The sequence below is a fragment of the Pteropus vampyrus genome, unplaced genomic scaffold (genome assembly GCF_000151845.1).
Source record: "Pteropus vampyrus isolate Shadow unplaced genomic scaffold, Pvam_2.0 Scaffold39, whole genome shotgun sequence".
In the NCBI taxonomy this organism is placed as follows: Eukaryota; Metazoa; Chordata; class Mammalia; order Chiroptera; family Pteropodidae; genus Pteropus; species Pteropus vampyrus.
The window spans coordinates 3,656,762-3,678,800 of NW_011888820.1; the positions used below are offsets into that span (position 1 = coordinate 3,656,762).

General features: G+C 40.7%; 1 protein-coding gene across 2 annotated transcripts in view; it reads left to right on the forward strand.

Moving 5' to 3' along the window:
• Positions 1–22,039, forward strand: part of TNFAIP8 (TNF alpha induced protein 8) — a 102,920-nt gene that overhangs the window by 27,351 nt on the left and 53,530 nt on the right. Inside the window, exon 1 of one of the 2 annotated variants that reach the window (XM_011358274.2) lies at positions 21,969–21,995. The exons of the other annotated variant lie outside the window; for it this stretch is intronic. The gene's annotated coding sequence lies outside the window, so the exon portion shown is untranslated. Of the gene's footprint in view, positions 1–21,968; positions 21,996–22,039 lie in introns of those variants that run through there. 2 annotated transcript variants of the gene reach the window in all.

Below are 22,039 nucleotides of genomic sequence, written 5' to 3' on the forward strand. Positions count from 1 at the left end.
CTTGCATCTTTAAACTCTAAACCGAAACAACAGAAGAGGCATGTGAAGAGTAAATTTTGGTACTGTGAGCTCCCACGTACAGTTTCACCCAACGAGCGGAATCTAAATAAGGCAATTTGCAAAAGAAAATGGAAGTTCTGAGAAAATGTAGGTTATATAAAACATCTTTTTAATAGTCATTTTAGAGGTTTCTTCCCTCATTCAGAACTCTCGAGTTTATTAAGCTCATATTCTCTGATAAGAGAGCATACAATAACAAGTTTCAAAGTTGCCTCTCAAACTAAGTAGAGCAAAGAGAAGTAAAATTAACTCGTTAGATATATAGATACTCAGTGAACTGATTTTTCAAGTGACCATTTTATTGACTATATTGGGAAAGAAGTATATTTTCTAGTAGTCAAGGAGGAGATGAAATTTCCAAGTGTTTGTTTTAGTTTATAATGGCTATTAAAATATAAAGGTCTTAATCTCAGGAGATCTAGGTTCTTCCTGTTTGAATGGTAGTATGAATTCTAACTTTAAGTCATTTGGAACCAAATTTATTAAACTCTTAAATTACTTTTTACATATTACAAAGGTTACTCACTTTATGCGACAAATACAAATATCCAAATTGTGATAGCTCAGGCCATTGTTGGACTGTGTGGAAATCACTTTGCCTCTGGGTGGGCCAGAGGAATCTGCATTTCAACAGCCCCCCTTGGTGATTCTGAGGATGGAGGACCACAACGCTGGGAAACACTGCCCTAAAGTCTCCACCTTCTGAAGGTTCTTCAGGGCCCCAGCCTGCCAGTGCTCAGGGCCTGGCCACTGTCTAGTTCTGGGCATAGTTGTCCCAGTCCTGATCCACCTCCCCCTTTCTCCCTCAGAGAAGGAGAACACTTGCTATGCTTTGCTGCTTCATCCTACCAGAGGACAAGCTTCTTTTGAATTCTCAACTCTCTTCATCCCCAGCATGGAGACCAAGCTATAGCTTTTGGCAAGACTTGCCTGAATGATTAGGAAACAAAAAGGAAGCAAAACTCTACTAGGCGATCAAGATCCATCCCTTACTGAACCTCTCCCTTCTTTGGTCCTTGCTTTTCATTTTTTGTAAAATAAAAAATAACAGGAGGGTGGTTTTCCTAAAAAGGATAGCCTATCTCAATGGTTGTCCAAGCCACTACCTTTTAGGAGCGTGGAACTACTACATTTTGTTTTTATGTGGAAGTAATAGGTGTTCAGTGAAACAATTCAAATCTGAAGAGAGAAGATGGGGTAAAGTGGATAAACCATTTTTCTGTCCCCTACTTTATAGTTAGAAATAGCTTTCCAGAAATTTTCTATGCCTAGTCAAGCATGTATACACACATATACACATACATACATATACACATACACACAAATAGGATCATATTACTGTATTTCATGGATTCTAAGATGCTATTGATACACACCAATTTCACATGTTAAGTTATGAAAAAATGTACATTTACAGTTAATAAAATGTAAAATGTTACTCTTTTAGAACCCACTCCCCCCCACACACATATGCATTCAGTATCTCAAACATCAGTCCATACAATCAGAGAGAAATCTACTTTATTTTTATTTCATGGTATCTCATATTCCAAATCTGTATTCAAATACATATTCGTATTCTAAATCCATAAATGTATCATGATTTAAGAATTCTCTTAGTTGTCGAACATTCAAGTTTATAAGTTTTTATATTCCAAATCACGCTACAATAAACATCCTTGTTTATGTGTCACTGTATGCAAGCAATTATAGTTATGTTAAGTTTCTAGAGGTGGAATTGCTGGGCCAAGAAGTATGTACACAATACAGGATCCCTTAGTGGAATTGCTGGGTCAGAAAGACTTCTATAAGTCTCTACTAGCTTTTGTGTTTTCAGTGTTAGGAAGGAACCAAACACACAAATGAATAGTTTCTACCAGGATCCCTGATAGAGAAAGTTTCTGGAAAAGTGGATAGGCATATCTAGTTGAACATCTATATTTATCCATTCATACTGCAGTCTTTCTATTCTAAGATTCATATTTTTCATTTTTTAACAGTTCTTAATTGGGGATGCACTGTAAAACAGATGTATACAGATAACATAATAGTCCTTCTCCCAAAATCCCTGCTATTAAACTGTATCTTATAATCAGTAGCATTTTGGAATTGAGGAAATACAAAATGCAATTTAGTTTAGTAAGTGTGTGTAAAGTCTTTCCAAGACTTGTTTGGAAAGTATTCTTATTCTAATTTAATGATGAAAATACAGTTTTAATTATCTTCTCATTGAAGCAGCCTTGTAAACAAGCCAGGGTTTTGCAGACAGAGCTTATCAGCAGGTACCACTCTCCTATAGAGTCTGCACGTGTGATTTGAAAGCAAACCTTCATTTACTAAAGAGTCCCATTTCAAGGAAAAATCAAGTCACAGGCAGCACCTTGAGAAACACTAATGCCGAGTCACCTAGAGTTACAGAATTTACAAGCTGATTTCACCCCCGCCCCCTTAACTTATAGAGAAGGAGACTGTTTATGGCTTGACACATGGTGTTTTGTGCATCTTGCCCAACTGAGAATTGATGTTAAAATAATATTATTAAGTGAATATTGCAGAGCTGGAGGCACATTTGAGACATGAAATGATAGCTGTGGTGAAATGATAGCATTCCCTCCTGTCCAGCTGACATTCTGCCATCTTCCACCTGTGAACACTCTTAGGGTCATCTGCGTCATTTCCCAGGGGCTTGGTTTTGGCAAGTCTGTCCCCTCACATCTGTCTCTCCTGTTTAATTAGGTTTGAAATTGCCTGTATTTTTCTCCTTACTACTCTTCCTCCAGTCTTACTTTTCAGTTTCTTAGCTGGTGTGTAGTACATCATGCAGGCTGCCCTCTCCTGCCTCTTGGCACCAAAAAGCTTCCATTACATCAGGGACAGTCTTGGGAGTAGGTCTGAAACAGTTGGCACTTAATAAATGTTCTTGGCCGTCCTAGTTTTTTGGTCTTTCTTCAGACCGTTCTAATGACACCCTGGCGGGGCATCCAAGCCAGTGTACTCTTCTGTGCCCATAGACGTGGACTCATTTCCTTTCCAGTTATCTATCTCATGCCATATGTAAAAAAGCAAAAGCGGTTGTGCACGTGTCTGATAAAATTGTTAAACTGTTCTTGTTAACTGTCAACTGGTATTGAAGGAGACAGTTATTTACATTTTCGGTTGCTTTTTGTGAAATACAAAGATCAAAGGACCTTTTTCTGCAGTTTCCAACTCTGCTCAAACCACAACGTCCTTCCTCTGTGTTAAAAGCCTCTGCAACATGCATTAGTATTCAACTTTCTCACCCTGAATGGCAAGTAATAATTTTATTGGACCAAGATGAAATATACCCACTTCATCAGTGGGTGCTCTGTATCTGAGTGGACACACGTGCAAGACACTTAGAGGGCTATATTTAGAAGCATATTTTGTTTTTATTTCTTAATGGGAAAAAAAAGAGTTTGTGGAGGTGCTTCTCGGTAGTTTTCAACTTTTTTGGTTATGGACCCTTCTGAGATTTTGATGAAAGCTTGAAAGGGGGCGAGGCTTGGTAACCAAGGACAGCTGTGGTTCACTCCAGTACCTTCTCTGAAAGTGATTTCCTTTCAACAGTTGTTTAAATGATATGTTAACAAGATGGCTCTTAAGACTAATGAAAAGATAACAGTAGAGGAAATGGCGTGAGAGCAAGGGCGGTTAGTTCTACACACGATTGAAGCGTCAGTGTTCAGAGTGTGCGAGAGGAGCAAAGTGAGAGCGTGTCTCAAGACAAAAGGCACAACGCCCGGTCTCAGGGTCCCAGGACGTTCTGACAGCCCCAAAGCCCACCGAGGGGCTGCTGGTGGTTTACAGGCCTTAGTTGGAAGGTTCTGCTCTTGGGCTTGATAGGAGTTGTGTGTAGGCCCAGGAAGCCTGGGGCGGACCATTGCCTGAATTTCAGCTCCAATGCTTTCCAAGTGTGAGGCCTTGGCCAGTCAAGTTACTTCACTTCTTTTAAGCAGAAGTAACTTTTAAGTTTTCTTTTAAGTTCTCTCACTGAAAGTGGAAAGAAATAAAACTAGGCACACAGGATTGTGGGAGGAGTACCTGGTATAACTGGAATAAAACAGCTGGCACATAATAGAATTTCAGCAAGTGGCTATTCTTTTCTCTTCCTCTGTCCATCTTTGATTTCTTTTGTGAGGACAGCTTTTCTTTTCTAACGTAATGGATTTCAGAGAAACAGAAATCACTAACTAACTGCACTGAGGGTAGTTGTTTATCTCAGAATTCAGATGCCTTTGCAGAGATTAGGAAATAGATGTCATTTTTCACTGCCACCCACACATAAGATCCTGCTGGGGGCAGTGGGGCCGGCGCTGTCTCTGGTGGGCCCTGCTCGAAGACTGGAAAGTCAGTGGGGACAATCTGGCGGGAGGGCAGAGGAGAGAGAGCCCCTGTGCTCAGTCATAGAAATGGAAGCTCTGCCCAGAACAGTAACTCCAGCAGGGGCCACTCCACTGGGAAAGGCCCAAGGATGTAGGCCAAGGCCGTGCCCGCTGGAGGATTACAGGACAGCTCTCCACAGTGGAGAGGAGAGAGAACCAAACCTGGTCAGGGCCAATGCCTGGTCGCTAAGGCTGATGAAAATGCTTTGAAAGCAGGGGTTTGCCCTTCGCTTCATTCTCCTTTTCCTTCCCCTTCTCTATTCTCCAAGATCCACTTGAGAGTTTTTGAATAAAAACATTGTACTCCAACGGCTTAACTATTCCTAGCTTTGGTGAATTTTAAAAGGTAAAATGAATGTTAAGAACCATATGAATGAACCCTTTTACATTAATAGGATGGGAAAATAAGGTGATTAGCAAAAGTGGAGTAAAATTAGTAAACGTGCTGATGAACAGACTTTGTGGGTTTTCATTCAGGAAGGAGAAACAAAGCTCTGCTTTGTGGAGTATTTGAATGTTCAGCAGAGGAATAAAATATTCACAGACCTCTGTGGTCCTTCTGAGGTTCAGCAGAATATTACTTGTTGTTTCTTCAGGATGATTGCAAAGTATGGAACCGGCTTCTTCATGACAAAGTGTTTCTTCATCCAGTTTCCACCCTAACCTTAAAGAATCACCCCTGCCCTCTTTGAAGTCTCTTTCTCCTGCATCCTATTGTATTTTTTTCTGGGCTCTTTTTATTGTGCAAAATAGTGCTATGATATGGACAATTGAAAATAGACTAGCTAGTAACCTTGTAATTATAACTTGGAATCAGTGAAAATGGAATTCTCATCTAGAACATTTTCAGTGGGAAATTACATTTATAATCCAGGCATTACATTTATCGGAGAGAAAATGTTAGGTAACTCCAGAGCAGTACTAGGTCTGTGTGCTATGGGATATCATTTTTCACTTTTCTGATAGGCAGAGTTTGATAAAGCCCAGGGTTGGAGCGAAAGTGGTTAAATAGGGGCATTTTCAATCTCAAATGCTATTGATAAGAAAGCAAACTGGCAACTTTCTGTGGAGCATTCTGGTAGTATGTATTAAAATTTAAAACAAGTTTACCTTTTGACCCAGCCATTCCACTTCAAGGAATTTATTCTTAGGCAGTAATTGGACACACACACATGTATTATGCTTACATGTATTCTTATGATAGCCACTGAAATATATGTAATAGGAAAAAAACTGCAAACAGCTTAAGTGATCATCATATTTAGGCAAACTCAGTTTAACTAAGGTTTACTTTCTTTGTGGTACTACCTACCACATGGTAGACTAGAAATGACAGAAAGGAAAAAGAGCTATATTGACTTTAAAAGATGTTAACAATATCTTATTAAATTCCAAACTAACGTGTATAACATGATCTTATTTAAGTAAGAGGGAAGAAGGCAATGGGGCAAGGGATAGGCATGCTTATTTTGCATTTAAAACTTTCTCGAAGGGGAAGGGTAGGGGAAACAGATGTGAGGTGATATCTCATGTGGTTGTGATTTGCATTTCCCTGTGATTAGTGATGCTGAACACCTTTTCATGTCCCTGTTGGCCATTTAAGTATCTTCTTTGGAAAAATGTCTATTCAATTCCTTTGCCTAGTTTTTAACCAGATTGCTTTTTGTTTGTTTGTTTGTTTTTGTTTTTTTGTTGTTGATGTTATTGAGTTGTATGAGTTCCTTATATATTTTGGCTATCAACCCCTTTTTTAGAGATGTAGTTTGCAAATATTTTTTCCCATTCAGTAGACTGCCTTTCATTTTCTTGATCATTTCTTTATTGTGCAGAGCCTTTTAGTTTGCTTTGCTTTTTTTATTTTTGCTTTTGTTGTTTGCACTTCTGGTTTCATATCCATGAAATCATTGCCAGGACTATTGTCAAGCAGTTTTTTTTTTTCCTATGCTTTCTTCCAGAAATTTTATTGTTTCAAGGCTTACATTCAAGTCTTTAATACATTTTGAGCTAATTTTTGTGAATTGTGGAACATAGGGGTCCATTTTCATTTTTTGCATTTTAATATCTGGTTTCCCCAGCACCATTTTTTCTTTTCTCTATTGCGTATTCTTGGCTCCCTTGTCAGCTAACTTTATGTGCATGGGTTTATTTCTGGGCCCTCAATTCTGTTCCATTGGTCCATGTGCTATTTTTATGATAGTATCATACTATTTTGATTATGATAGCTTTTTAGGATAGCTTGAAATCAGGAAATGTGATGCCTCCAACTTTTTTTTCTCAGAATTGCTTAGTAGTTCCATATGAATTTTAGGATAGTTTTTTTCTATTTCTGTAAAAAAATGCCATTGGAATCTTGATAGTGATGGTTCTGGGTAGTATGGACATTTTAACAATATCATTTTGTCCAATCCACTGAACACAGGATGGCCTTTCATTTTTTTGTGTCTTCTTTAATTCTTTCATAAATGTCTCATAGTTTTCAGTGTACAGATCCTTTACCTCTTTGGTTAAATTTATTCCTAAATATTTTATCATTTTTGATACTATTGTAAATGAGATTGTTTTCTTTGTTTCTTTTTCAGATAACTTCTTGTTAGTTTATAGAAACATAGCTGATTTTTGTGTGTTGATTTTGTATCCTGTAACTTTACTGAATTTATTAGTTCTAACGGTTTTTTGGTGGAGTCTTTAGGATTTTCTGTATATAAGATCATGCCATATGAAAACGGAGACATATGCTTCTTTTAAATTCTGAGATTTTATATTATGAAGCAGCTTTAAGATGGAGTAGTTTTAGCTGGTACATATACAAAGAGCATGATCCTTGTGCTTAATAAGGGCACATACTCTATCTGGGGAGACTAGGATCAAGCACATGAAACATTTTCCCTAATCTAGCTTAGCTCGTAAACTAAGTGCTAAATTGTATGATATTGACTGATTCATTTATTCAACAAATATTTGAGTGCTTACTCTGTGCTAGATCTTTATGTGTTAAGTCTGGGATTAAAGTCAGGAACAAAATTAAATTAGTTTTCCACACTATAGACAGAATAATTTCTTCAAATGCAATTAGTATACAATGTAGTAGGGGCAATGTAGCATAGTAATTAAGAATGGCCTGTGTCTGCTTTGTTCACCGATGAATCTTCAGCAAGTGGGACAGGATCTGTCTGATAGTAACCATTCAGTAATAGCTGTGGACTGAATAAGTGCTCGTAGAAATAGTCCAACCCCTCTGAGAACTTGCACACTAGTGGTAAAACCAACTTTTCCTACCATCTGTAGAATATATCTTTCTCTCTTTCTCCTTCATAAACACAGAGGTTTTTTTGACAAATGCTAGGTTAAGTCAAGTAAAGCAGCCCTCTGTTCTGCAGGACTTTCATCTTGATTCTTCAAGAGAGGTCCTGAATATAGCGTGTGGCATTTACTAAACTCATTTGACATTAATGTGTATGAGCCTGGCAGCTTTGGGAAAGGTTGGTTTCGCCAAAAAAGTCCTATGGAAATCTGGATTCCAGGAGGACAGGGCACTTTACCACTTGTACTTACTAGTCTATCTCTAACACTGCTTGGCACTGCTTAATAAAATTTTGGGGAGGAAAGGGAGCACCCCACATCCAAGGATCAGGGTGTCTCAGTAGGCTAGTTATGCCTGAGACTTATATCAGTGTGCGTGTGTGTGTATGTGGCTAAATGAATAAATGAATGCAATAAAGGATTCAAAGTGAAAGAGGTGGGGCTTGATTTAGACATGGAGAATGGGACTCTTAGAGCCAGATCAGAGATGCTGATGTGAGCAAAGTATGTTTGTGGGAATAGTGGAAATTGGTCAGGTTTTATAGTGGGAAAGGGTAAGGAGAGCACTAGATGGTTAGTATAGGATCTGAGCAAAAGGAATCTTCAGAGCTGTGCAGAAGAGTTGGAACTTGCAGATTTTTGAGGAGAAGAGGGACAACTGGAAAATGTCATTGAAAGAAGATGACATCTGTGTGCAAGATGGGTTATAATTAAGTGAGCTGGACTGAGCCAGCTCAGAGGCACTTGCAAATCCAAGAATGAGAAATGAGAATTCTAGTAAGGAAAATAGAATATTAGGGGGAGACTTGAAAGAAGAATCAGCAAAGCATAGTGAGTGTGAGGAATCAAAGCTGAACTCCGGGATTAACTTAAGGCAGGTTCTAAGTACTCTGTGGCCTCGTTGATGGAGTCTGGAACAATATCTGCATATCATGCACCTTCTCTATATCTGGGAAATTTTCTCCTAACCTAGTGAGAACTTGATGCAGTCACAGTTGGTGGAATTCAAGTCACTGATCTGGGTTCTTCCTGCAGAGATAGGGAGGCAACATCGCGTGATAGTTAAGAGCATGGGCTTTGGTGCCGAGAGAAATGGGTCCGAGTCCTGGCTTTGCCTTGGATTAGTTTCTTAAACTGCCTGAGCCTCAATAACCTTGTCTATCAAATGGGGACAGTAATAGCATCTCCTTACAGTGCTGTCAGGGGTCAGTGAGTGAATGCATGTATAGCTCTTGGCAAAGTACTATACGCGTCATAAACACTCAATACAAATTGCTGATTATCATTGTTCCTGAACTAGGAGAAGAAAAGCTGTAGTGTGTGAATACATGTGTGTGTGTACTTCCTTTTTTCCTAATTAAAAAAAAAAAAACAACAGTCTGTTAGTGTAATCAGTAGGCAGGCATGTAGTAGATAGGAAAGCCATAGCTACAGACTAGGACTTAGAGGCACAGTGCCCTCAGGGGCAGTGCCAGGCTATTCTACACAAAAATTGGCCGTAGGCCCAGTGTTGCTGAACAGACTGAGGAAACCGGCAGAGAACGCTGAAGTATAACATGGAGGAGGGACGAATTCCAGTTGTTCACAGCCGTGGAGCTTTTGTATAGGAGTCAAGCTTTGCTGTCACCTCTAGGCAGGCCCTTGGTAATGTCATCTACTATGAGGATGAACCCCCCGAGAAAGGGCTTGATTTCTGTTCTCATGTAGGTTCTCCGGGCATCTTCCCACCCCAACCCAGATGGTTTGTTTATTATTTTTAATGAACTCAGCATTTGTCCAAGGCCAGTTTAGTGGTGCTCATTAAAGAGATGGCAGCTCCAAAGTTGTCTTGATTGTAGAGCTGACATTTTCACCCTGTGAGGAAAGAGTTCTGTTTTTTCTCTCTGTGAAACTTGGTTTCTAAATCTCTCAAACTGTAATGTTTTTAGATGAAGCATTATGGTTCAAGTGAATCTCTATGCTCTAGTTCCTGTCCAACTTCAGGAGGGAAAAAAGTTTGCAGATCAGAGCTACAGTTTACCTTTTTCCATGTCCTCTACTTTTTTTCTGTTTACTGTAATCATGTAAATTCTAATACTAAGATAAGGAATAGTCTAAATTGGGGGAATACAATGCCTTTTTGTGTTGTGTTGTATTGATTCAACAATTTACTTGATATCATACTCTAGGGCAGAGAACCTTGCACTTGGACGCATAGTAGAATCTCCTGGCTTCAAAAATCAGATGCCTAGGAACTAGCCCAAATGAATTAAATCAAAATCTCTGGGGGTGAGACTTGGAATCAGTATTTTTCAATGTACAGCCAAAAACCAGTGTTCTAGAACAGTGACTCTCAACCAGTGGCAGTTTGGTCCCCCCCACCGCCATCACCACTCCCAGGAAACATTTGGCAATATCTGGAGACATTTTTGGTTGTCACAACTGGGTAAAGGATATGCTACTGGCATCTAGTGGGTAGAAGTGAGAGATGCTGCTAAACAACCTGCAATGCACAGGGTAGCTCCACTGTAACAAATAATTATCAGGCTCAAAATGTCAATAGTACTTTGGTTGAGAAACAATGCCCTAGAATAATCAGGCTTAAAAAACGAGATATGGCAGAGCAATGTATATGCCCACCGTGAGGAAATCATAGCATGTATAATAATAAGTCTACATTTTGGGCCTCCTAACAGGATGAGGAGAGGGAAGTGGCTTAGTAAATACTGCTACCCCTTGAGTCTCTTCCATGCCTGCGCTCACAGTTGTCCAATGTGGTCCTACCTGGCCTTATAGCCGGCGCACCTCCTGGTTCTGATTTTTCTGGCAGGATCTTTTCCTGTGGTTCTATAAGTTTATTGTGCTTGAATGGCTTGAAAGAAGACTAAAGTTAGGGAAATTAACCCATTGAAATTAACCAAGATAAATCATTTTATAACAAGCTTTTGAGTCACTTGTTTTCTTATATGAAGTTTTCTGAAATTAGAGAGTGAACAATTTGGAAGTCATTTTTACATGGGCTATAAGAAAGCTGATTTTGTGTGCTGTAGAGAGTTCTTTCTCTTTTTTTCTTTTGACTGGATAAGAGAAGGCTAGGAAAGGTATTTTTAATTTTAGCTCAATAAAATTTCCTTTAATTTTGAGGCATTCAGGAGTACTTTTGTAACAAGATAATTGTAACCTATATTTATTATACTATATAATTAATCTTATGAATTTTCTCTCCTTCTACCCAGTTTTCCAGAGTGTGACACACATAAAAGGTCTTTGCCATAAATAAGTTGTCTTTTTCTTGTGTATACTTATCAAATTTAAAGTGTTTAATCGAGGTGGTAAATTTTAATATTAAATATAAATATAATGTGTCACAATAAGTATACTCAAAACTATTGGTGTTCCCAAAAACTGCTGAAAGTGGGTAGTTACAGCTTTGGGGGTTCTGCCTATAATAGTTTTTTCAGTTTTCTCCTTTCTCTTTTGCTGTTGCAAAAGCTTTTCGACTCCAATTTAATGGAGTCTATTTATTCAGTAAATATTTCAGGGCCTACTATGCACATTTTACCTTAATTACTATAATTGCTTTAGAAGTTGTTTTAGCCTAGTTTAGTCTGATTTGAGGCACTGATGCAATACTCTTGGATGCTGGGTCCCTTTTACATCTAGTGGTTGAAATGTTTTAAATTAAGATTTTAAAAATAACGCTCATGTAATATCTGGCATGAATACTCCAAACTTCTGTGTTAAGATAACATATCCTGTTTCTTCATTGAGTTTTAGCAATGACTTCATAATCCAAGGGATACTTTCATTTTAATCCAAGCCTGGTTTTTGTAGCTGTGCTTTTAACTTAATTAATAATTGCATTTTTAAAAAGCTCTCTTTGGATATGTAAACATTCAAATTTTTCTTCCGACTTTGGAGTTTTGTTGTATAAAGTTTGCAGAAAATTAATTTATGTTATAGAGACTCTTTCCTAAAAATTTGATTGTCATGAGAACTATTACAAGGTATGCTGAATAATAAATAGTCTAATATTCTCCTGACAGTCTGAGTGAGTGTGCATATATGGTATGTGTGTTGTGTGTGTGTGTTTGTGTGTGGGTGAGTTATGTGTTTGGATGGTGGTGGTTCTCTGCTGGGATTGGGGGACAGGATGGGGAGGAAGAGAATTAAATTAGTGCTTAAGGATTGAATGGATCAAGCCCAAGCTTTGAAGTAGAAATAGCCTCAAACCATTCTGACTTCTTGGAACCCAGGGTTACTGTGGGTTATTTGTGTATATATTGCTATAACTTTATTCCGATATGTTTGTCTACACCTTCACATACTAAAGAACAGCTAGGTGGATTGGTAGCCCCTGTCTAGATATTTTCTAGAATGGAGATCTGTTTGTCCGTACATGTAAAAAAAAATCTAGTTTGGTTTGGAGAGTATGGGATTAACAGGGTGGGGCAAGAGTTAATAGTTTCAAATTTTCAAAAAACACAGAAGAGGGATTAGATACATTCTGTGTATCCTGAAGCACAGAACCAGAGCCAGTGGATTGAAATACAGGAAGACAGATTCTGGCTCAATTTAAGGAGTATCCAAACAGATCATGAACCATGGGCTGGTGAGGAGTGGGTGGAGGGGGTGAAATGCTGTAGGAATTCCCTTCCAACAGAGGTTGTCAAGAAGACCACAAATGGGGTTGGACAGAGAATTCCAGCCATGGGCTGGGAGTGGACATTGGACTAGACATTGGATTAAGTTCCATTTCCAGTATAACCATTCTGTGGTTTTTAGGACATATTACGTCTCCTGAATAATGCAAAAGGAAGACACCTGGCATTTGAAGGGGAATTTCAGATTTATTAGTTTGGGTCCTTAATAGCTTTTTCTCTCCAACTTCTGTGAGTCCTCCTGCAATTATACCCCCAGTCCTACGATATCAGTGTCTTTCTCTGTATGGGAGCATCCTCATCAGCATCGGAACATGCCTTTTTATCACCTGTCTTAAAAAGCAAATGAAAAACAAACTTCCTCCCTCAATCCAAAGTAGCCTTCCAGCTCTAGCCTTGCTTCTCTCCCCTCCATTCTGGTGGGACTCCCCAAGGGAGCTGTCTCTGCCTGCGGGTTCCCCTGCCCCCACCCTCAGTTGCCGCCCTTCCTCATCCCTCCACTCCTCTCAAACTGTTCCCGTTAAGGTCACAAGAGACCTCCATTTTAGCAATCATGAGGCTGCTTCTCCATCTCCATCTTCCTTGGGTTCAGCAGGATTCCTCATTGTTCACCCCTCCCTGTTCTCAAAATACTTATTGATTTGGCTTCCAAGGCATCACACCCGCTTTTCCTACCACTGCGTAATTCCTCCATGGGACGGCCTTTATGTGCTGACGTGCTCCAGGGCTCAGTCCTTGCCTCTCTTCCCTACACTCACTTAACCTGGTTTGAGCTGTTAAAAAATAAAAAGGGGAGAAGGAGTAGGTCTTAATTCAAGTCTAATGAATTCGGAATCTCTGGGGTAGACTCATGGGCATTAGATTTTTAGATTAGTTTTGTTGGTTTGTTCTTGGTTACCTGGGTATACTAACGTGCAGCTGGGATCTCAAATCCAGGTGATTTTATCTAGTTCCATGGACTAAATACTAAATGCTAGTGAATGATTCCCACATTAAAATATGTAACACATCTTTTCCAAACTCTAGAATTGACTATTCTGTTGTCTGTTTTACATTTCCTATAGAAATAGGCATCTCAATTCCACCTCCATCCCCCAACCCGCTTCTCCTCTGAGCTTGCATTTCTCAATCAACACATTTGTATGTATAGCTCTCAGACTAAAAGCCTGGGCGGCATCTTGAGTCCTCTGATTCCCTCAGCGCTCCACAGCCAATCCAATAGCAAGTCTTGTTCATTTTCCTTCCAAGTCCATATATCTCACATCTCACCCCTTCTACTGCTACCACCATTTCTCTTCTCAGCAACCTCTCAGCTTCCCCTGTGCACTTGCCTGTCCCCCTCAGCCACTTCTTCTTAGGTAGTCAGAGTGCTCTTATAAAACCCATCAGACCATGTCATTCCCTTTCTTCAAACCCTCTTGTGCCTTGTCATCATAATGAAGTCCACATTTTTTACCACGAGCTATAGGGGCCCCTTACGTGGCCCCAGCCTAACTCTCTAACCTCATCTCTTACACTTCCAGCTTCCCCCATTCCTTTTAGAGCTCGCGGACTGCCTTTTTTCTCAAACTTTCCAACCTTTCCCTCTGCCTGGAAGGCATGTTCCTTGGCTCTCTCCCTCACTCTTATCAGGTTTCTGGTCAGGTATCACCCTAGGAGACCGCCCATCCAAATACTTCTCTCTCCCAATCACTATCCCTTTCTTTTGATTTCTGCCCCTTCCCAACACTCCCCCCAGCCCCCCACACAGGCGCACGCTCTCTCTCTCTCTCTCTCTCTCACACACACACACACACACACATGTGCGCACGCACACAGCATTTATCTCTGTTTGATATCCTGTTTTTCTGGCTCTTTCACTAGAACTTCATCACTGCTCTATCCCCAGCACTGTAAACAAATGCCCATACATAGTAGATGAGCAATAAATACTTTTGATTGAATAACAGAGTGCCTCTCTTTGAGGCCTGGTCTCAGAACCTTATGTTTTGTTACTTCTGTGGCTCTTGGCCCTTTTTTTCAGCCGCTGAGCAGACTCTGACCATAGCCAGAATCTGCTGCTAAGTTTATCTCAAAAGTTACTCTCTTACTTTGCTGCCTCCCATTTGGCCCCTTCCTGCTCACAGATGACTCCAGAAATACAGAGAGGTGGAGAAGAAGTGGAACAGTGTCTATCATTTTACTAATAGGTAGATGGGCACCTTTCAGTTCTTTCTTGATTGTTCATTGTGAGTCCATACTGCTCCTGTTTTCTGTACAGACTTTTCCTTTATAGTTCACTCTCCTGATTTTCTTCTTCCTTTTCTCTCTGCTCCTTCTCAGTCTTTTCTCTTCTTTGCCCCATCCTTACATGTTGGTATTTCTTAGGGCTCTGTCTGAGTGCTTTGCTCTTCTTATTCTACATTCTCCCTTGGCGATCCTATCCATTCCTAGGGCTTCACATGGCAATGGCTTCCAGATTTATTTTTCAAGTCTAACCTCTTGTCTAAGTTCTAGACCTGTGTGTCTGGCTGTAAAGTGTTCATCGGTACTTGGATATCCCACAGGCAACTCCAATTCAATATGTAGTAAGCTGAACTTACCTGCTCTTCCAGTTTTCCCCGCAGTAAATGATCCAGTTGATTACCCAGAAATCTGGAAGAGATCTCCCAGTACCTCACCCCTATGCCCAATCAATTGCCAGTTTTATCAGTTCTCCCATCGAATAGCTATAGAATCTGTACATTGCTTATCACAATCTACTGCCACCAACTAAGACCAGGCCACTACCATCAGCTCTTATCTATATTACTTCAAAGATAGTTCACTTGCTACATGCATCCCCTATTCCCACTCCCACACCGGTTTGGCTTTCTGTGCTGATATTGGTCTATATAAAATATCCATCTGATTATGTCATCCCCTGGTTAAAATGCCTTATTGGAGTTTTGATAAAGTTTAAAATTTAAACAGGACTTATAAGATTCTTAATAACCTGTTCCCAAATTTACTATACTTGTTGGAGTTTCTTGGAAGTGTTTGTCTCCCTTACTCCGCACCCCCACCCACCGTCCCTATGCATCATGCACCTCCTCCAGCCTCCTTGTTTATCATTAATCCTGGGGGCTACCATGGGACACAGTACGGCCTCAATAAATATTTGTTGAATGAATGTCAGAAGGCAGTGGCCCTGGATTGTAATTGTCAGTGTCCTCAAATTCTGATTTAATTTGCCTCAAAAATTTAAAGGTTTCCAAAGTTATAAACTTCTATTTTGTCGTATAGTCCTATGTATGTTTCCCTCAGCTCTGTAGTCTCCAGAGGATTATTAAAATGGAATTAAAAGAAGTCTGTGGGATTCTGCTAGCAAATCACTTTCAGTCTGTGCTCTTCGAAGGGCTTTTGAGTTCTGAGTTTAGGAGGCTGCCAAACAGGACTAGGAACCAAACCACCTTTGTGACCCAGTGGCGAGCAGGGAGGCAAACTGGCTGAATGGGCCTCTGCATCAACTTTTTCAGCTTGGACTGTGTAAGCCAGGATCCAAATACCTGAGACCTGTTGTGACTTGTCTGAACTGTTTATTAAATTCTCAAACCTGTTTGGGGAGAAAGCTTGAACACAAGAGCATATTTGGGTTTTGAGCAGTAAATCTTGTTTAAAAGAAACAGACAAGAACTCAATCATTTTAACCTGTAATAACTGAAATGGGACTGTTGGTCTCAGCTGTATTGAATCTAAAGAATAATAGGGAAAAGTTATTTTCTTAAAAGATCCAGGTCAGCGTTTCAAACTTCACCCCCAGGGTTGGGAGATCCTGGGTGAGGTTTCTAAGTCTTCCTCCTCCCAGAACTCCTATCTCTAAGTCCTTCAGAACAAGGGTGAGAGGGGCCTAATAGTCAGTGCTGAGTCAGAAGGATAAGCCAGAAGGGAATGACACACTTCCTGTCCTAAGTTCTAGGGAGTTTTTATGGTTTGTTTTTCTGTTTTGCTTTGAAGATTCCCTAAAAAGACAGACGATTGCCCTGGCCATCTCTTGATCAGCAGCCTTTATTTATTTTTGTAATCTCATAGGGTATCCACCCTTGCTATACTTTCTTATGACTCACAGATTTTTAAAACCCTTTTTCCTTGTTACAAAACAAAGTTTAGTATATGTATCAACTATAGTTTTACAAAAAAAAAAATATATATATATAGAAAAATGGAGGAAAAAGGTATTCTTTATTTCACCACCCAGAAAAAAAAAATGTATTGTGAATATAACACACCAGGCATTTATCTTTATGCCTGTAGTTTTCCTCTATAAAAATTATATACTACTTAATATAATTTCTTTGCTTTTATATATTGCTTTGTAGCCTTTGTGAAGAGTTCTTATGTTATTCATTATTCCACAAGATCATTTTTAAAGACTATATTGCATGTTATTAGATAGATGTGCCATCAGTCACTTAACCAGTCCCCCACTTGGGTAGTTGGGCTGTTTTGTTTTCATGTTGTCATAATAACACACAACTCCCTTACACTGGCTGTCCACACTTGTCTGTTTCATTGGATATATTCCTGGAAGTGGTTCAAAGAGCATGTGGAGTTTTAAGGTTTTGATCTTTATTGCTACTTTGCCTTCCAGACATTTTACCTGTTTTACATTCCTACCATATAATATCAACTTCTTACCATGTCCTGTATGGCCCTTACCTATTTTGGCCTTTGCCCAACTCCCAACTGCTTCTCACACCCTTCTCCTCTGTGCTACCAACACTGCAGCCACACTGGCCCTCTTTCTGTTCCTTCCCCTGTAGTGTGTCAAGATTGTCCTGTCTCAGCTGGAGCGCCTGCTCTTCCTCTGACTCTGGCATACACCTCCAATGCCACCTCCGCCAGATTGGTCTCCTTTAGAACCCTGTGCTCCTTTCCATCCTAGCACCTTTCATGATTTGTCTTTTATTTATTTATGTATTTACTTGTCTGCCATCTCTTTCTCCTACTGAATGTGAGTTTTTGTGGGACAGGAGACCTTATGTGTTTTATTTTCCACCATGTCTCCAGCATCTAAATCAGTGTCTTGCATGCAGTATATACTAGATAAATGCAGGTTGATTTTGTTGAATGAGTAAAGAACTCTCCCGTCACCTAGGAATGTGCAGTGTAATGGGGGTCATGAGATGTGTAGCAATGGCCATCCCTTGGAGCAAAACTTGCTAAGTGCTGTAAGAAAGCTTCTGAGTGACGGAGGGAGACAGAGGAGTGGGAGCTGCAGTACTGACAGGTCTCATGTGAGCTGAGTGTTGGAACACTGGCCGTATTTTGTAGCTGATGAGGATGAGAATGATGAGAGAGGCTGAGGAAAGCGGGTGATCAGAGGCCCAGAGGTAGAATAGCACTGGGCATGGCGGGGGCAGGGCTGGGGACTGCCTTAAATCCTGTGCTGCCTGTGCAGACTCCACCCATGAACAGTAGGGAGGCATCGCCCATCCTCATCAGAGTGACATGGTGAAGTGAGGATGGGGAAGCACTTTATAAACTCAGTTCTAGGCACAGATGGTGACGTTATGGTGATAGAGCTTTGTTTTGGGAAGATGTGCCACGAGGGCAACTAAGTCAAAGGAGCAGAAAGTTCAGGCCAGAGGATGAAGCCTGGGGTGGGATGGGGTGATGGGGCTGGAACGAGGGGAAAGCAGAAGGGGCATTGCAGAGGTGGAGAAACATGAGAACATGGTGGCTGGCAGTGGAGAATGGGGTTCATCATGACACTGAGATGTCAAGTCTGAATGCCTGATGGGAAGGTGACATATGGAGCACCTAAAGAGAAGCTGTTTGGGGGTAAAGAAGTATATGAATTTAGTTTCAAACTACCCCTTTGCTCTATTATGAGCATTTTTAGATTATATGAGCCCACTTGCCCTCCTTTGTCATGAAAGGACTTGAGTGACGAGAAGATAGTGGAGGAAGACAGAAAAATACCAGAGGATAGGGGACTCAGGGCTCCCACGGCCCCCTCCTCATCTGTAGCAGGACTGCTGAATGGAGGAGGGAAAACAGGGCTCTGACGCCTCTCCAGGGGATGAGAGGTGGTTTGCCGGCATGTCTGCTCCCCAGTCACCTGTGGAAGGAGCTTGTTGGATAGCACCTTGTTGTGAGACAAATTTGTTGAGTCGTTAGGCTGAGGAGGGTGGGGTGGAGGACAGGTGCTTATTGTTGGGTGCAAAAACATGGGAGCTCTGGGTACAAATGGAATAAGACCGGGAACTGGGCGACATATTATCCTTCTGGAAATGGTCAAAACTGCTATAGATGTTTTTCCTGGAGCAGGGATCAAAGAGAAACTTTGCTCAAGACATGCTGTAATTTTTGATTGCTCTCAAAATTAAAACATTTTTGAAAGTTGTTTTTTTTTTGTGTTTTTTTTTTTAATTTAAGTTTGAAAATAGCCTCATGGGTAAAATGACAAAATGACAAAGTTCTATGTCCTCTAAAGGGAGAATGGAGAGTAGAACTGCTTTGCTGCCATTCCCTGGAAAGCTGTCTTCAAGAAACCACCTTCTGCTACCTTTAAAGCAAAGCATTTAATAGAATCCAAATGGAAATGAGAATAGGAGAAGCACAGATGGGAAGACAGCAGAACTCGGTGAATGAGCAACCGTCCAAACCAAGAGAAGAATCGGTGATGACAGGGTGGCGATTAAATCCAGAGAGGTTAAAACAGAGAAAAATGATCAGGTTTGGTGATGGAGGGAGGATGAGGAATTCAGCTTGGGAAATATCATATGTTGCATATTAACTAAAAATTCTAAAATTTTTAGAGACATTTACTCTGCAATTGGAGAGTTTTTCTTGGCAAATTGAAAGTTTAATTAGTTTAGTATTTTATCACTAGGGATCCTGTTCAGTTTCACATAAAGGTTTGCAATGGAAGAATGCTATAAAATGTCAGGACTTTTGTTTATACTCAGGTCAGGAGAAAATAAACCACATTTAAGCGCCCGCATATTTATTGCAGCAGGCGCTCAGTGTTTCTTTGCTTTCTGAATGCCGGTTTAGTCTTTTCATTGGTAGTGCAAGTGTGAAGAGAGATTTGAGTCTGCATCATAGGAAGACATACATAAATGTTCATTCTAAAGCCCTAAGTGCCAGCTCTCACCGCAGCTGCACGGCTAAGCAGCTAGCAGTGTGATTTTTAGGCATGCCTTCAGCCTCTTTGGACTGCCTTATTCTCCTTGCTTGTGAAATGAGGTTAGATGATATCAGAGGTCTTGCCAATACTGAAGTCCTGATTCTAAGAGAGAAAAGAGAAAGAAGGGCTTTAATTAATTTATTTATTTTGCTTCTGAGAAACTTTTAATAAAATGTATGTTTAAAACAAAGAAACTCATACTATGTGATAGGAAAGTCTGCCTTCCCCAATTCTGTGCAGCCCGTTTAGGGGGAGGCCATTAATGACAGTCATCTAGATGACAGACTTGAGACATCTCCGCTCCAGCCCTGTCTTTGATGCCAAGGCTGGCCCCCAGAAGCTCTGTTCGCAGTTTATCTCATTGTTCTGCCTGGCCTTGAAAGGTGGGTTGCAGGTGTTCTTTTTATTTTCCAGATAGTCCCTTATTTTTGTTTTCTGCCTGATGAACCAAGGACACATTTGTGATGTGACATGAAGAAAAAATTACAACAGATTTGGAGTTAGGTGTACCTAGGTTCATATTCCGCATTGCACTGAGCAGGTATATTAAATTTATGGAGCTCTGTTCTCTTACCTGTAACCTGGGGATAATGGAGTCCACCTCCCAGGGTTTTGGTGAGGACTGAGTGAATGCAAGGAAAGCATCATGCACGCTGCCCATCATCCATCAGGTGCTCAGCCAATGGGATTTTCCCTCCCTTGTCTAGGCATGAACCAAGTACTCCTCTGCAAGGACCCCTTGGATGAGAGAGGATGAGTCTGACCATCTTCTGTCTCTGTGATAACATCTATAGAATGTTTCTGGAACACTTTGCCAATTTCAGGCACTGAGTCTCCTGGAAAAATTTCCCCTCAGTCTATCTTCTTTCCTGCTTTGCCAATGACTCCTTCCTCCTTGAAGGAGCGGGACGAAGAGAAGCAAGTCAAATTGAGGAGGCTCTGGTTGGCCATGGATTTAGGGAGTCCATTGAAAGAGTTGAGGTCGCTAAGAAGAAAGAGAACTGATGGGAAGGCAGGGAGGTGAACAGAAAGAAAACAACACTGCTCTTGGGAGCCACAGTATCCTGCACTAGGGACTAGGGAGCATCTTGGGAATGCCAAAGCCTGAAGGTCAAGATGTTTTGTAGATCTATCCAGTTCAGTCTCTGAGGCTGTAGAATCAGATAAAATAAACAAACAGAGGTATCTTTTTCATGCAGGCACATGTTTCATTATTCTTGTGGGGATTTTGTTGAATGTACTGCTGATAAGGATGTGGGTGGCTATAAAGGAAATATTTTTCTTGGGGTATGTAATAAGCAGGCGATGAAACTAGGCCAGAGAGAGAGAGTGTGTGTTCTGGAGATTGTTTTGGTAGCGTAGGGCCTAGGCCTGACGGCTTCTCTTCTCAGCCCTGCCTTATCTGGCAGAGCCTTGTTGAATATGCTGCTTATCTCTTTCGCTCTGTCAGTCTCTTCAGAAATTGGGATCACCACCCACCAAGTGTGGGGACAGAAAAAAGATTTAAGTGATCTGTACCCTGCTCAAGATGCCTAGATAACGTGAAGTGTATGTGCATGGAAGACGAGGATCTGGTTTTCTAAAAGCCACTGTCACATGGTTGCAGATAGGTGGAAAAGTCATACCAGATAAGATGGACCCAGACTTCCCTAATGATAGCTCATTAAGTATCACATGCAGCCCGAAGTACCTCCATCACAGGCATTGCCAATTGTTCTCTAGGGGGCAGGGGGCTTGGGGCACCCTGCTTCAGCTGCAGAGCTGTGCTGACCAGAAAAAGACAGTGAGCCACATGTATTATTCAGCACAAGTGCCTTAACAAAGCTGGATTGGATCTGGACAGATTCCTTGGTTGCTGGGCCACCCGGCAGGGTTTCTAGGGCTGGAAGACCTGGCTGCCTCCTTTCCCCTCTCTGCCTCAGAACACAGGTGATGCCTCTGCACTGGCCTAGCTATTGATCCTTGAATCTACTGAGATCCTACATAGTTGATGGAGATCTTCAGGGAAAGCCTTCATAGAGGTGGCACCCTGGAAGTGCACCACGTAGGACTGGCAGAATCTTATGTGGTGGGGATGGACAAGGGAGAGATTTGTGTGTGGTGATGACTGTCAAAACCTAGGGAAATAAATAAGCTTCTGAAGGACTGTTAAATAGCATATATGTATATATCTGTGTGTGTGTGAACATGTGTATTGCCTGGATACAATTGCATGTACATTCTTTATAAAAACCTTATATTCTTTTCAAAAGTAAAGACTAATGATTTTATGTAGCAACATTGCCCAAACTCTGTTCTCTAGTTGTGAGAACGAGAACACCTCTAAGCAGTACTTACTATTAATAGACATTCATGTTTATACTGGCCAGGTAGGAATGAGGTGTTTTTTGATTTTCTTTTTTCCAGGCATCTATGATTGGGGCTGCTCCCTTTTGTTTTGTAAGTATCTGCTCCTCTTTTCTAGCATGTCGAAACGTTAGACT